At 43.5% G+C, this 13341-nt stretch overlaps 1 protein-coding gene across 1 annotated transcript in view; it reads left to right on the top strand.

Moving 5' to 3' along the window:
- Plxnc1 (plexin C1) overlaps positions 1-13341 on the top strand; it is a 149798-nt gene that overhangs the window by 48105 nt on the left and 88352 nt on the right. The window lies entirely within an intron of this gene.

Here is a 13341-nt window from a genome sequence, read left to right as displayed (position 1 = left end):
CCGACTAATTGTATTGAAGCAAGTAGGACAACTGTCTGTGGGGTGGAAGCAGTGGGGAGCAGAGAGGAATGTGCTGTTCTGGCCTTGGGGCATTCTTGAATGACCCTGGCACAGCCTGAACCTGTGCATCTGGGTTATCATGAATGCTGAAAGGGACTCAGGGACCTCCCCACACTAGAATGCGGTTTGGGTCCAAGCTGAGTCCCCTGGATTCTTTATCCCATTTGTTAGCTGCTGGAGGAGCTGTGGGTTAAGCCCACTGTACTGGCTGGTTTTGTGTGTCAACTTGACTCAAGCTGGAGTCATCAGAGAAGATGGAGCCTCAGTTGAGGAAATGCCTCCATGAGATCCAGCTGTAGGGCGTTTTCTCAATTAGTGATCAATGGAGGAGGGCCCAGCCCATGGTGGGTGGTGCCATCCCTGAGCTGATGGTCCTAGGTCCTATCAGGAAGCAGGCTGAGCAAGCCATGACAAACAAGCCAGTAAGCAGCACCCCTCCATGGCCCCTGCATCAGCTCCTGTCTCCAGGTTCCAGTCCTGCCTGCTTGAATTCCTGTCCTGACTTCCTCCAGGGATGGACTATGACCTAAAACTATAAGCCAAATAAATCCTTTCCTCCCCAATTTGCTTTTGGGCCATGGCGTTTCCTAGTTAGAAACCCTAACTAGGACACCTGCTTACCACAGGAACAGAAGATAAGAAGCCCTAAGCCCGTTGAGGGACATGGCTCCACAGATGGCCCCTCAAGCAGTTGGCAGTGGCTGTGCTTACCTTGTTCAGAAGCCAGTATTTTGTTTGTTTGTTTTTTTTAATAGAAGTGTGCAGCTGAGGACCTCAGACCTCAGCATCCCAATGCCAGTACTTATCCACACCATCTCTTTAAGTGATGTTGACTTCCAACAAGTCCCATTAAGAGCGCCCCTTCTAGTAAATATATGTTTTAATGGAATGGAGGTTGTTTTTTCAAATGACCCTATGTGAGGCAGGGCACTTTCCTAAGCATGTATTGATTGGCTTTTTCAAAATTCCTCAAATGTTTTCGCTTGTCTCTATGACCTCATGTTTGTCCTGTTCCCAGCAGCTCCTCCACAGCTAGCCACAGCACTCAGATCTGCATCCAAGGCCTGCCTGCCAGTCTTAGGTTCTGCTTTTGTATCTTCTTGTAATGCTAGACTGTTTGTATTCTGCTATGTAGAGTGTGCACTGTTTCTGATAGATGAGGTGGGAGTTGATACTGTCCTCAAGAGGAAAAGCTACAGTATCATTGCCACCTAGTCAGTTCTAGGGAAATGGGCCCTAAAAGCCTAAAAAGGTCCCCTAGTGACACAGGAAATATGTAAGACAGAGGTAGAACCCAGACCTTCCTGAGCTAAGAGGCAACATTTTTTCACTTTTATTTCCACACTACCTAGTTTTTCTAACACCTTCCTGACATTCTTGTATAAGGTCTGCCCTGGAATTGAAAAGCGAAAACTTTTAGTACACCCGTCACTCGCTGAAGAACTGCATGGAGTGAAGGCCACAAATCCCTTTTGTGTAAGTGTTTCCCTCTGCAAGTGTGTTTTATGTGTGCTAAACAGCTCCAAGTTTCAAGACAAAGACTGATTTTCCACTATGCCAGCTAACAGGCCGACCTAATGAACAAAAATCAATAAAACGACTTAGGCTGGTATCGTGGAGACAGGGACAAGAATTTAGTCCCTTTAAATTTTAATTCTTACTCCAGCTCAGCTAACCTTTGTTGAACACCAGAAATGGGCCAGATCCTTTACTAGATTCTGGAGAAAACAAAGATGAACGAGGCTGTGCCCTAGAGAAGCTAAAAAATTAGCGTGGGAAGTAGACAGTCAACCAGTACTCTTAACAGCTGCTGTTCAAGACACAAGGAGACACCCTAAAGCCATTTCTCCCAGGAGATGCAAGAACTGTGAGAGTCCTGCAAGAAGCCTTGGGCTGTACATGGCTTTGTATACACAAAAACACAGTGGATATTGAACCAATGTAGAGAAGCCATATAAACTGGCATCTGGTCAGCCTTTCTGCTCAGATTCCTATCTAATCGTTAGCATTTTGTATTTGTTTAGCTAATTAAGAAACAAAGTTTTTTGACTCCGTCATGTGAATTATTGCTGTCTTAGTTACTGTTCTATTGCCGTAAAAGGACACCATGACCAAGGCAACTCTAAAAAGAAAACATTTACTTGGGAGCTTACAGTTTTAGGTGGTTAGTCTGTGGTCATTATGGCAGGATACAGACAGGCATGGTGGTGGAGCAGGCCCTGAGAACCTTACATCCTGATCCATAGGTAGCAGGCAGAAACAGACAGGGCCTGGTGTGGGTTTTTGAAACCGCAAAGCCTACCCCCAGATACATACCTTCTCCAACAAGGCCACACCACCTAATCCTTCCCAAACAGGTCTACTAACAAGCATTTAAACATATGAGCCTATGGGAGACAGTCTGACTCAAACCACCATCATTTCCCAGTGAAAACAGGTGGGGATTACTTCCCATGTGTGTAACTGTACTTCCAGTCCTTCAAGATAATACTTAGCAAGAGTTCAGAGTCAGCGCATCATTCATCCTTATGTAGGCAATTTATGAAGCACAGTGCCATGCCTATCCGAAACCTTCAGAAGTCTTATAGCGGGAGATTTATTTAGTTTTATGTGACTTATATTTCCCAAACTTCTTGGCTGGAACATTAACATCTCACTCTGGAAATCCAACAGAGACTGTATTTCCCAATATGGACATGTTCTGGGAAAGCCAACATAATATCCCTTTGGTACTTACAATGTTCCCACTATGGAAGACTAAAAACTTTGAACAATTTGATATAGTAGAAAGACCATGGGGGCTGTTGCCAGATACCATGCCAACTAACCTCCTTGTGCCTCCGTGTGCTTCTGTTGAACATGGAGGTGGTTACAATGGTGCCTGTTTCGTGAAGGTTAATGAGTTTTTCCCCACTGGTCTTAGAAATAGTGCAAGGTCCATAGCAGTGAAAGGGTGTTGTGGTTTGAACGTGTCTCCCCGCAAAAGCCTATGTTGAAAACCATCGATGGCACAACAGTATTGGGAAGTGGGACCTAATGGGAGGTATTTGGGTTATGAGAGCTCTACACTTGTGGGCTAATGTTAGTTATGAAAGAGACGGGCTGCAATCCTGATTTCCTAGTATTTTGTGCACATACACCTCCTGTGGCATTGCTGCTTTCTGCCATAAGATGTTGTTGCAAGATGGCTCTTGATGGATGCACTGGCCTTGGATTTCCTAGCCTTTGGAGCGATAAAAAAATTTCCCGTTCATGACATTCTCTCACAGGGGCACGAAATGGTCTTAGGAGTAGGGCTCCTTGGTTAGCTGTTGTGCTGTCTGTTGTGAGGGTCAGCATGGAGTACTAGATGAGATGGTTTTGTAATGCCATCCTCCTTGGTTCAGTTTCTCCATGTACTAACTGAGCCTTGGGATAGCAATGCAGAGTCTTGTAAAACCCATTTCCCCTGTTAAGTGGGAACAATTATGGTAGCTACTTTATAGGGTTTTTGTATGTGTGAGAGAGGAATAAATTAATCAAATCATATGAAAAGACATTGCCTGGCATGCTAGACATTTTTGCCTTAAAAAAAAAAAATCTAGATTCCTGTGTTATTAGCATAGTTTTCTCACGGAAGACTGACTTGAAGATCCAGTGATGAAGATCCAGTTTTTCAGCTTTCTTAGCAAGTTATTTTGGTCTTGTATTTTGGCATTCTCCGCTCCTGACTCTGAGCGCCTTTAATTCAGAGTTTAGTTTGTCAGAGCAACTTCCTATTCCCTTTCATTTAATGGAGTCTGACTCCTTCATCTCGTGGACTGGCAACTGTAATGAATGTCACCCGACTCTGGAGACCACCTGGTCCCTCCTTTGTGCTCTGTACCTTTCCCAAAGACGAAGACCTGTATTGCAAATCACTTAGCAAAGGACCTTGGGATGCTCTTGGAGCAAACCATCCCCCCTTGAGGATGCAGTTGTCCATGTGCGAGGAGAGAAGCTGGATCGTTGGCTTGTTAAAAGTTTTCTGATATCTTATCAGTATAGGATCTTTGGAACAGGTCACACTCACCCCACATTCAAGCCAATTACCTGATATTTAGTTATCAGATTCCTTCAGGGACTGTCTGCTCTTGGTGAACAATTAGATTAGAGGATGCTGATGAAATTCTAGTGGCAGGAAGTGGGAGTTACATTTCTCAGCTCAGAGTTTCTATTTCAAGGTTGAGTAAGTGGTAAATTTTTTACTGAGGGATTCTAGCCTAATAGAGTCAGATTCTCAAGGTTTTCCCCTCCCCCACCTCAGCCCAGCATATGGATGGGCATTTCACTTAACCTGGAAAACTTCAGCTTTCAGGTTCTCAGAAGTGACTCTTCCTGTCCTTTATGTTGGCATGAAAACAATTAATAATTTAAGCCATGCCTATTTAAAAAAACAGAAATGCTATACAAATACAATACAATAATAATAAATTTAAAAGTCGGTCCAGTTGGGCACCAGTCCCAGACTACCAACTGAGCAGGAACACAAATAAGTAAAGAAGAGGAAAAACTGCTATATAATGCAAATGGCTGCAATCTCCTTGTTTTCTATTACTCTTTTATTGCAGATATATAATATCAAGGCTACATTATGGGTAAATAGGTTTTGTGGCCTAACCTGGAAAACCTAATCACTGGCTTATAATATCATTTATATGGAGGAAATACATTTTATATTATAAACATATGGTTTGCAAGCAGTTTTTGGAGCACAATAGGTTTGCAAGGCTGGGTCCACCAGGGGCTTTAACCTTTAGCAGAGCTGGATGCTTGCTCTGATGATGAAACTCCAAGGCCTCTTAGAATCCCCCAGTGAGGTGATTGCCTCCCAGAACCTCGCTGTGCTTCTCATCCGAAAGACTGCCTCACCCCCTATGTTTTTTGGTATCTGAAACCCACTTCGCTGTCTTGTCTCAGCCTAGCCACAAAGTTCTATGGAGACCCCAGGAAGCTGGGCAGCACTCTGAGAGGCCTTATCCTGTGTGCTTTGTAAGATGGTGTTTAGTTTAAGGTCCTAGAAGGCTGTGTAGCTGGGGGGGGGGGTGCTTCTGATGTTAGGCTTCTGCCATATGACAGCCACGTGAGGCTATGTGCCTCCATGCTATGTGAACCTATTTCATCCGAGAATAGTGCTTCTCAACCTGTGGCTAGCAGCCCCTCAAGTGTCAAACAGCAGTTTTACCAGGGTGACCTAAAAACCATCAGAAAACACAGATATTAACATTTCAAATCATAAGAGTAGCAAAATTACATGCTGGAAATTACATCAAAATAAATGATGGAGTAGCAACAAAGATAAACATCTTTTGGTTGGGGGTCAGCACGACCTGAAGAGCTGTACTGAAGGGTCACAGCGTCAGGAAGGTTGAGAACTGCAGCACTGGAAAGAGGTTGTGAGAACCAACCTTGAGTGCTCAGAATAGTGCCCAGCTTCAGGACTGCCGCATCCGTGTTCAGGTGGGGTGGTTTTCGGGGATATTATGGACTACACTGATTTCTGTTTACTTGGGAAGCACACTCACTACAGCAGAGTACTTTCTGAATTTCACACAGCAAGCTCGGAAGTGTCTGGAAGCTCCCTGTTTGCCGCTTGGGGGCTGTGGAGCTGGAACATGTTTTCTGGGTTACGAATGGGGGAGGTGGTCCATTTTCTTATATATTCAAGTGTCGGTATTAAAGTCTATTATTATTTTGAACAAATTGAGTTCTGTAACACATTTATAGTAAACTGAGAACAGGCTTCTTAAATAGTTGCATCTACTAATTGTTGCCACATGAGTTTTTCACCTAAGGAAAGTTTTTTTTTTTAAACTCTTAATTTAACTTCTTTATTTAACTTTTAATATTAACTTCTTTTTTTCAGGAAATCTTTTCTTTGCATTTGGACAGCTTTATGTTCAAATTTCTAAATAGATTTGTATCTCTTATTGACGTTTTATCATGTAGGCATGAGATCTAACTAGAAATAGGAACAAAATAAAATAAAACAGTGCATTAGTCAGGGTTTTCTAGAGGAACAGTGTGTGTGTGTGTGTGTGTGTGTGTGTGTGTTTGTGTGTACGTACCTGCTTGGTCCTTGAGGCTGTGTGTCTCAGCAGTTAGAGTAATCCCACAACAGCTTTCTCACAATGGGGAGGCTGAGAACCTAGTGGTTACCTAGTCTACAAGGATGGGTATTTCAACAATCTCTGTCAGGTGCCAAAAACTTGGGAGGTTCATGGAGAGCCCCTAGTCCCCAGTTAACAAAAGCAGCTTGGAAACGTGGTGCTAAAGTCAATGAAGGAATCAGCGGCAGCAGAGGCAGGTGAATTAATTAAGCAGCAAGGGGGGAGACCAAGCAAGCAAAATATCCTTTTGAATTTGGGCTGCTACCAGGAGGTGCCTCCTGCATCTAGGGCGGTACTTCCCAGATCCATCAAGGCAAGCAGGACAAGGCCTCTGGTGAGGCTTTTCACTCAGATGATTCTAATTTTTGACAAGTTGTCATTAAAGCTGACCATCACAGAGAACTGTTGAGGTCTTGTAGCTTTCAGATTGATCCTGTTGTGGTTTAAACACATCTCCTGCAAAGCATGTGTTGTACATGGAGTTGGGGGTTGGGGCCTTGTTGGGGGTGGGCCCTGTTGGTGTGGGGGCCTTGTTGAGTGTGGGGCCTGTTGGGAGATACTTAGAATGAGGGCTCTGTCATCTGGAATAGATTATGAACAGGCTTGAGGCTGTGAGTTCTGTCTCTTGCTCTTGCCTTTTTATTACCCTTCTACCATAGGGAGATGCATCGAAACGTCTGAGACCTTCAGCCTTGAACTTCTAGAACTATAAGAAAAAAAAATCAGCTGTTCACAAATTACCCAGTCTCCAGTATCCACTTATAATTATACAAAATGGACTTAGCCCCATAATTGGTATCGAGAAGCAGGGCTGATGATATAATCAATACCTGACAGTGTGGAACTGGCTGGGAACTGGTCATGGGCAGAAGTTGGAAGGCTCTGGGGCATTGGGATGGGAAAGGGCCTATTGCAGTGTGAAGGGTGATTCCTTTTTTTAAAATATTTTTATTTTACAAATATGTTAGTGCCTACATGTATGTGCACCGTGTACGTATTTGGTACCCACAGAGTCCAGAAGAAGGGTTTGTATAGCTAACAACTGGAGTTGTGGGCAAATGTGAGCCACTTAGTGTGGGTACTTGAACTGAATCCAAGTCCTCTGAAAGGCCAGCAACTGCTCTTAGCTGTTCAGCCATTCCTTCAGCCCATCAAGGGCGGTCCTGAGGAAAGTGTAGTGATCAGCAAGCAATGTGAAGAAAGCCTGAGACTTTTTTTTAAATATTTTTTTTTATTTTTAAATAATTTTATACATTCACTTGTATCCCAGCTATAGCCCTCTCCTTTCCCTCCCAATCCTCCCCTCCCTCCCTCATCTCCTCCCTGCCCCCTTCCGAGTCCACTGAGAGGGGATGTCCTCATCTCCTTCCGTCTGGCCCTAGTTTATCAGGCATCTTCAGGATGGTTGCAATGTCCTTATCTGTGGCCTAGCAAGGCTGCTCCTCCCTCAGAGGGGAGGGGAAGCTTATGAGTTCATGTCAGAAACAATTCCTGTCCCCCTTACTAGGGAACCCACTTGGATACTGAGCTACCATGGGCTATGTCTGAGCAGGGGTTGTAGTTTATATCCATGCATGGTCATTGGTTGGATAAACAGTCTCATAGAAGACCCCTGTGCTCAGATATATTTGGACCTTGTGGGGCTCCCTGTCCCCTCTAGAATATACTAATTCCTCCTTCTTTCATATGATTCCCTACACTCTGCCGAAGGTTTGGGTATGGGTCTCAGCATCTGCTTTGATACACTGCTAGGTAGAGTCTTTCAGGTGCCTGCTATGGTAGGCTACTGTCCTGTTACTTGTTTTCTCCTAGTTCCAATGTCCATCCTCTTTGTCTTTCTAGATGAGGATTGATCATCTTACCCCTGGACCTCTTTCTTGTTTATTTCTTTAGGTGTACATATTTTAGTATGTTTAGCCTATCTTATAGGTCTATATAAGTGAGGATATACCATGTATGTCTTTCTCCTTCTGGGATACCTCACTCAGAATGATTTTTTCTAGATCCCACCATTTGCCTGCAAAATTCATGATTTCCTTGTTTTTAATTGCTGAGTAGTATTCCATTGTGTAAAAGTACCACGATTTCTGTATCCATTCCTGTTGATGGACATCTGGGTTGAGAAAATGTCCTTGTGTATTTGAACATCTTTTGGATATATGCCTAGGAGTGATATAGCTGGATCTTGAGGTAGCACTATTCCTAATTGTCTGAGAAGCGCGAGACTTCTTAGAGATTGCATACATGGTCACGATCAGAATATTTATAGACATATGGAAGGTGAAGGCCTTCTGATCGGGTCTCAGGTAGAGGTGAGGAACAAGGATTTAGAAATGGTAATAGAGGCCTTCCATATCAGTTTCTTTTCTGTCACTGTGCATGATCAAAAGCAACTAAAGAAAGGATATTTTAGCTTCTGGTTCCAGAGTGATAGAGTCCACCATGCCTGGGAATGCATGACATGGAGGCAGGAGAAGGGAGGTGTGTGGTCATGTGTGATCTGCACACCTGCATAGCCTTCCAGGTGAGGCTGTAAACCCTCAAACCATCTCCCCGTGACACATTTCCTGCAACAAGGCTCTACTTCCTAAATGACATCTCCAAACAGTGCCACCAACTGGTGACCAAGTGTTCAAATACATGAGCCTATGAGGGACGTTTCTCATTCACACCGCCACCCCACTGTCCTAGTTAACAGCTGCAAAGGGGTTAGTGGGACTGTGACCATGTCCTAGGTCTTTGTGACAGACATATCTAAGGTCTCTAGTGGAGGGATTTCTAAGCTAAATATAAAAGGATCTATGTGATTACTTTTTATTGAATATAGTAAGATGTGAAAGAATAACATAATTTAAATATAGAGTCTTAATTTAAAAGAGGAGTGGAGAGAAAGTTTTGGGAAACTCTTAGCTGATCATACAAAGGATGAAGAGGCATTTTTAAAGTATAAAATTAGGGATGTGACCAAGGACCATTTACTAGAAATTAACCATAGGTAGAAGGCAACCAGGTTCTAGTCCTCAAGAATAACAGAAGCATAACCTCAAAAACTTCTTTTAATGCACGTTGGATCCTTCAGGGTAAAGCTTCCAGAGAGGTTCCCTAAGGCCCCCAGCATTCACTTGACAGGCTTTGGAATTCTGCTTCTTGTATTCTCCTTGACCATCCAAGCTATAACTCAGGCATGCCTAGCTACAGTGTGGACTGACATTCTGGAGGGTACAGAGGGTGGCAGACCATGGTAGCGTCTACTTGGTACCAGTTTTATAGTTATGCAGAGTTCATGAATTAGGAGGCTATGATGGCCTCCATCTGCATTCAAAAGGCTATCACAGACAGTCCTGGAACCCATGAGAAACTTGCTACAGGGACAAAGGGAGTGTGTCTAGGGTCTCTATTACAGCAGTGCCCAGAAAGTCATGGGATTGGGGCATTTTCAGAGACCCCAAAATTATACCATTACCAAACCTCTTCAGCTGCAGGTTCAAGACCTAACTTATGAGCTGCTAAGGGGACTGAGCCCATCCTAAACCTAGAGGCAGAGCAGCCTGAGTGCGTGGGGACCCTGTGCCAGGATGTAGCTCATGGACTTAAAGGAGATTATTCTGGAGCCTGAAGATTTAATGTTCCCTACCTTGTTGGGCTGTAGATTTACATGGAACCAGTTATGCATCTCTTGGTGCTTAGTTCTTCTTATGGAATGAGAATGTCTGGCTGGCTGTCTCACTGTTGTATTTTGAGAGCACATGCCATATTTAATTTCAACATCTCACAGCTGAAGATGAATTTTTCTCAGGATGGATCACATACCTAGGGTCACTTTAGGCATGAGTCTAGAGTTTGAGTTCGTATTGGGCCAACTAAGGCATTTAGGGCTGTTGAGATAGAAAGGAATTTCTAACCTGGTTTTCATGTGAGAAGGACATGAAGTTTTAGGGCTAGATGTGGCATGCTGTGGCCTGAATGTGTCCTTCTCAAAAGCATGTTGGAAACTTAAACCTTTGTGCAGCTGTGTTGAGGGGTGAGGTTGAGATTAATGAGGCACATTTAGGTGAAGAGAGTTCCCCCTTGTGATGCTTACAGCCATTGTGAAAGGAAAAGGATGGAGACATTGGATTCAATGTCTCTTCTGCATTCTATTACCGTCCTACTTTCTTCCATGGAATGACATAGCCAGAGGCACCTTGCCAGAGTCAAGCTCCCAGTCTGGGCTATCCCACCGTCTTAAAAAATATATAACTCTATTCTTTGTAAATGAATGGGTCTGGGGGTGGTCTGTGAACGCTGCATAAAATGTACTAAGGAAGAGCCTTAGAAGAGGGGACAAGTGAACTAGAATAAGCAAAGAGCCCATATACACACCCCGGACATTTTCTCCAAGATACACACTCAGGCTAAGATGGCTCCAATTTCCCTCCTATCCAAAATGGCCTGGCAAAAAATGGAAGCGAGGCCAGTTAACTAACCTAGGAATGTAGCTTAGTACAAGGCTTGCTTGTAATTCTAGCACTTGGGAGACGGAGGCAGAAGGATCAGAGGTTTCAGGTCATCTTTAGCCTCCTGCATTGTGACTTTTGAGGCCGCCTTGGTCTACATGAGGTCCTGCGGGGAGGGGGGGGGCAGGAAGAGAGGGAGAACCTGCCCATCAAGAGTGGTAGGCGTGGTCCACTAGGGGCTGAGCCTCAGCAAATGACTAAACAATGATATTTTCGTGTTATGCCGGGGATGGCTTGAGGATTTATTCATTTGGCTATTTCCTCGACTGAGCCACAAGAATAAGAGTAATTTTCAAAAGAAATCATTTCAAAGCCCCTGGTTTTGTTTACTAAGATGTGTGAACTCTAAGCTGTGTTTCCCCTCCTTGAGAGATGTGACTGTGTGGGCAATGTGCTGTCGAGAAGATTCTACAATCTGCAATATTTGAGAAGTAATAAGTAACTCTTGTTGGCTGACCATCTGGTTACGCACTCTTGGTGTTGTGGTTTGCTTTTTATTTTTATTTTATTGGCTGGGGAGATGGCTCAGCGGTTAAAGAGCACCGATTGCTCTTCCAGGGCACACGGGTTCAATTCCCAGCACCCACGTGGTAGCCCACAACTTTCTGTAACCCCGACAGCTGACACCCTCACACAGACATACATGCAGGCTAAACACCAAAAGACATAAATTAAAAATAAAATTTAAAGTATTATTTTATTTTTTAGCTGCCAGAAAGAGGAGTGAACGATAAGGAACAAGTTTTAAAAATTCAGAAATGGCTTTCTTATACAAACAAAGAATGTATGTTTAGATGTACAACACAGTTAGGTTTTGTTTCTTGGGGAGTAGAAAATGAGCAGACCATTATATATGTTGTCTTGTTTCCTTTAAAAAAAAAAAATAAAGTAAACTAACCTTAACTCCTAATTTGATCTTCAGCTCCAAACTGTTGGTTTATGCAAAAATTAGTCTCTTTGCTGGAAAGAGGGGTCAAACATGAATCACCACTCTAGAAAGAAAATTCACCAGCAGAACAGACCTATAGAGATTTCATATTTCATCCATCCACTCAAAAATATTTATCGAAACCCGAGTATTTGCATCTTGTGCTGGCAGACGCTGAGGGATTTGCTAAAGAAACATCGAGACGTCCTCCCTCCCTTCCAGGGGCTTAGTGCTTTCTCAGGGAGAAATGGCACGGACATAAGAAACAGTTAAGTTGTAATTCAAGGCGGCATATGATTAAATACCAAAATGTGTGGTTCCGACAAGAAATGCTATAGTTCAGAAAAGGGAGTGATAAGTCTGTGGCATGATGGGTTTTCTGCCTACAAATTGGCAAATTGTAGCACTATTTGTATGAAATATTTTACACTTGTTTTTTTGGCAGCCTTGGGCCTTGACTCCCAGTCAGCATTAAGAGGCTGCAAAAATATTTGTACTCCAGTCTCTGTGGAATTGGCTTAATTTTTCTCCCCTTATTTCTTATAGGCAGAGGCAGTGCCCTGATACAAACCGGAGGGCCCAGGAGAGGCAGGGAGTTTTTGACAGTCATGATCTTTTTCAGATACAAATAAGGAACCAGCCTTGCCACTCTGTGCTCCAGAGCTGCAGAGCTGGCAAACTCCCTCTGACATTGAGAGGGGTTTAATTTGAACTTAACGTCCGTGACGGGCAACTGAGCCATCATGGGTCAGATAGATTTATGGCCTTGGAGAATCGCTAATGAAAACCCCTTTGGTTATAAAGTTGGAGAAGAACTGACAGAAGTAGGGGGAGTCTGGACACATATGCGCTCCTGGGGAGCCCAGATCTGTGGCAGGTGACAGGCTAAGAGTACGTGGGGATGGTGGTTAGTGAAACTCACCAACTTCCTGTTCTGTATTTGTCATATTCAAATGAGCACAGAACTCAAAGAGAAGCCCCAGGCCTAAATTGTTAACAACTAAAAAGACAAAGAAGAGGAAGAAAAAAGAAATAGAATCTTTTGAAGTCAGGTGCATCGTTGCGCCCATTCACAAGTGCGCCACCCCCTCAGTGACTGCTGTTGCCGTTCAGATGTGTCGGAGGCTTGTGAATGAGGAGCTTTTACTTTTCTTTAAAACTCAAGATTGTTCACTCAAGCTCACCTTCATTTTAGTCTCTGCCTGGAGGTGGTGTAGTACCTCAGGCTACTCCATGTTATTCCCTGGAATTTCTGCATGGTGCGGCGCCATCTGAAGATAATGTTGGTACTTGGTGTTCATTTTCCTCATTAGGTTGGTGGCCCATCTGGTAAGTTAATGTGACCTGGAGTGACCGATACATCAAGGAAGCCAGCGATCCCAGCTTGAGAGCATCTATTTATCAGTACGTGGCCCTGGCCACATCATAAGATTTATTTGGGGCATCCTCGGAGCTAGCTGACCTGGGAAAGTGGCCTTGCAAAATGTTTTGCTCGTATCTTTTGATATAATTTGGTATCTGTCTAAATAAATGTTCTGGAGCAGATGGTTGCGGAATGTCTTATCATATTCTTGGGCAGACTCTGCCCTTGAAATGTTTTCATTTAATCAGCATGTCGCGAAGCACAAAGCAGTAGCTTTATTGTTATTTTTTTTTAATACACAAAATGAATCACTCAATAGGTTGTATCCTGGTTAATGCATTGCAAACCTAAAATGTATACAAAAAT

The sequence above is a fragment of the Psammomys obesus genome, unplaced genomic scaffold (assembly GCF_907164565.1).
Source record: "Psammomys obesus unplaced genomic scaffold, mPsaObe1.curated_primary_1811, whole genome shotgun sequence".
NCBI classification, from domain to species: Eukaryota; Metazoa; Chordata; class Mammalia; order Rodentia; family Muridae; genus Psammomys; species Psammomys obesus.
The sequence above is the reverse complement of the archived record's forward strand: the minus strand, read 5'-3'. Positions and strand labels throughout refer to the sequence as shown.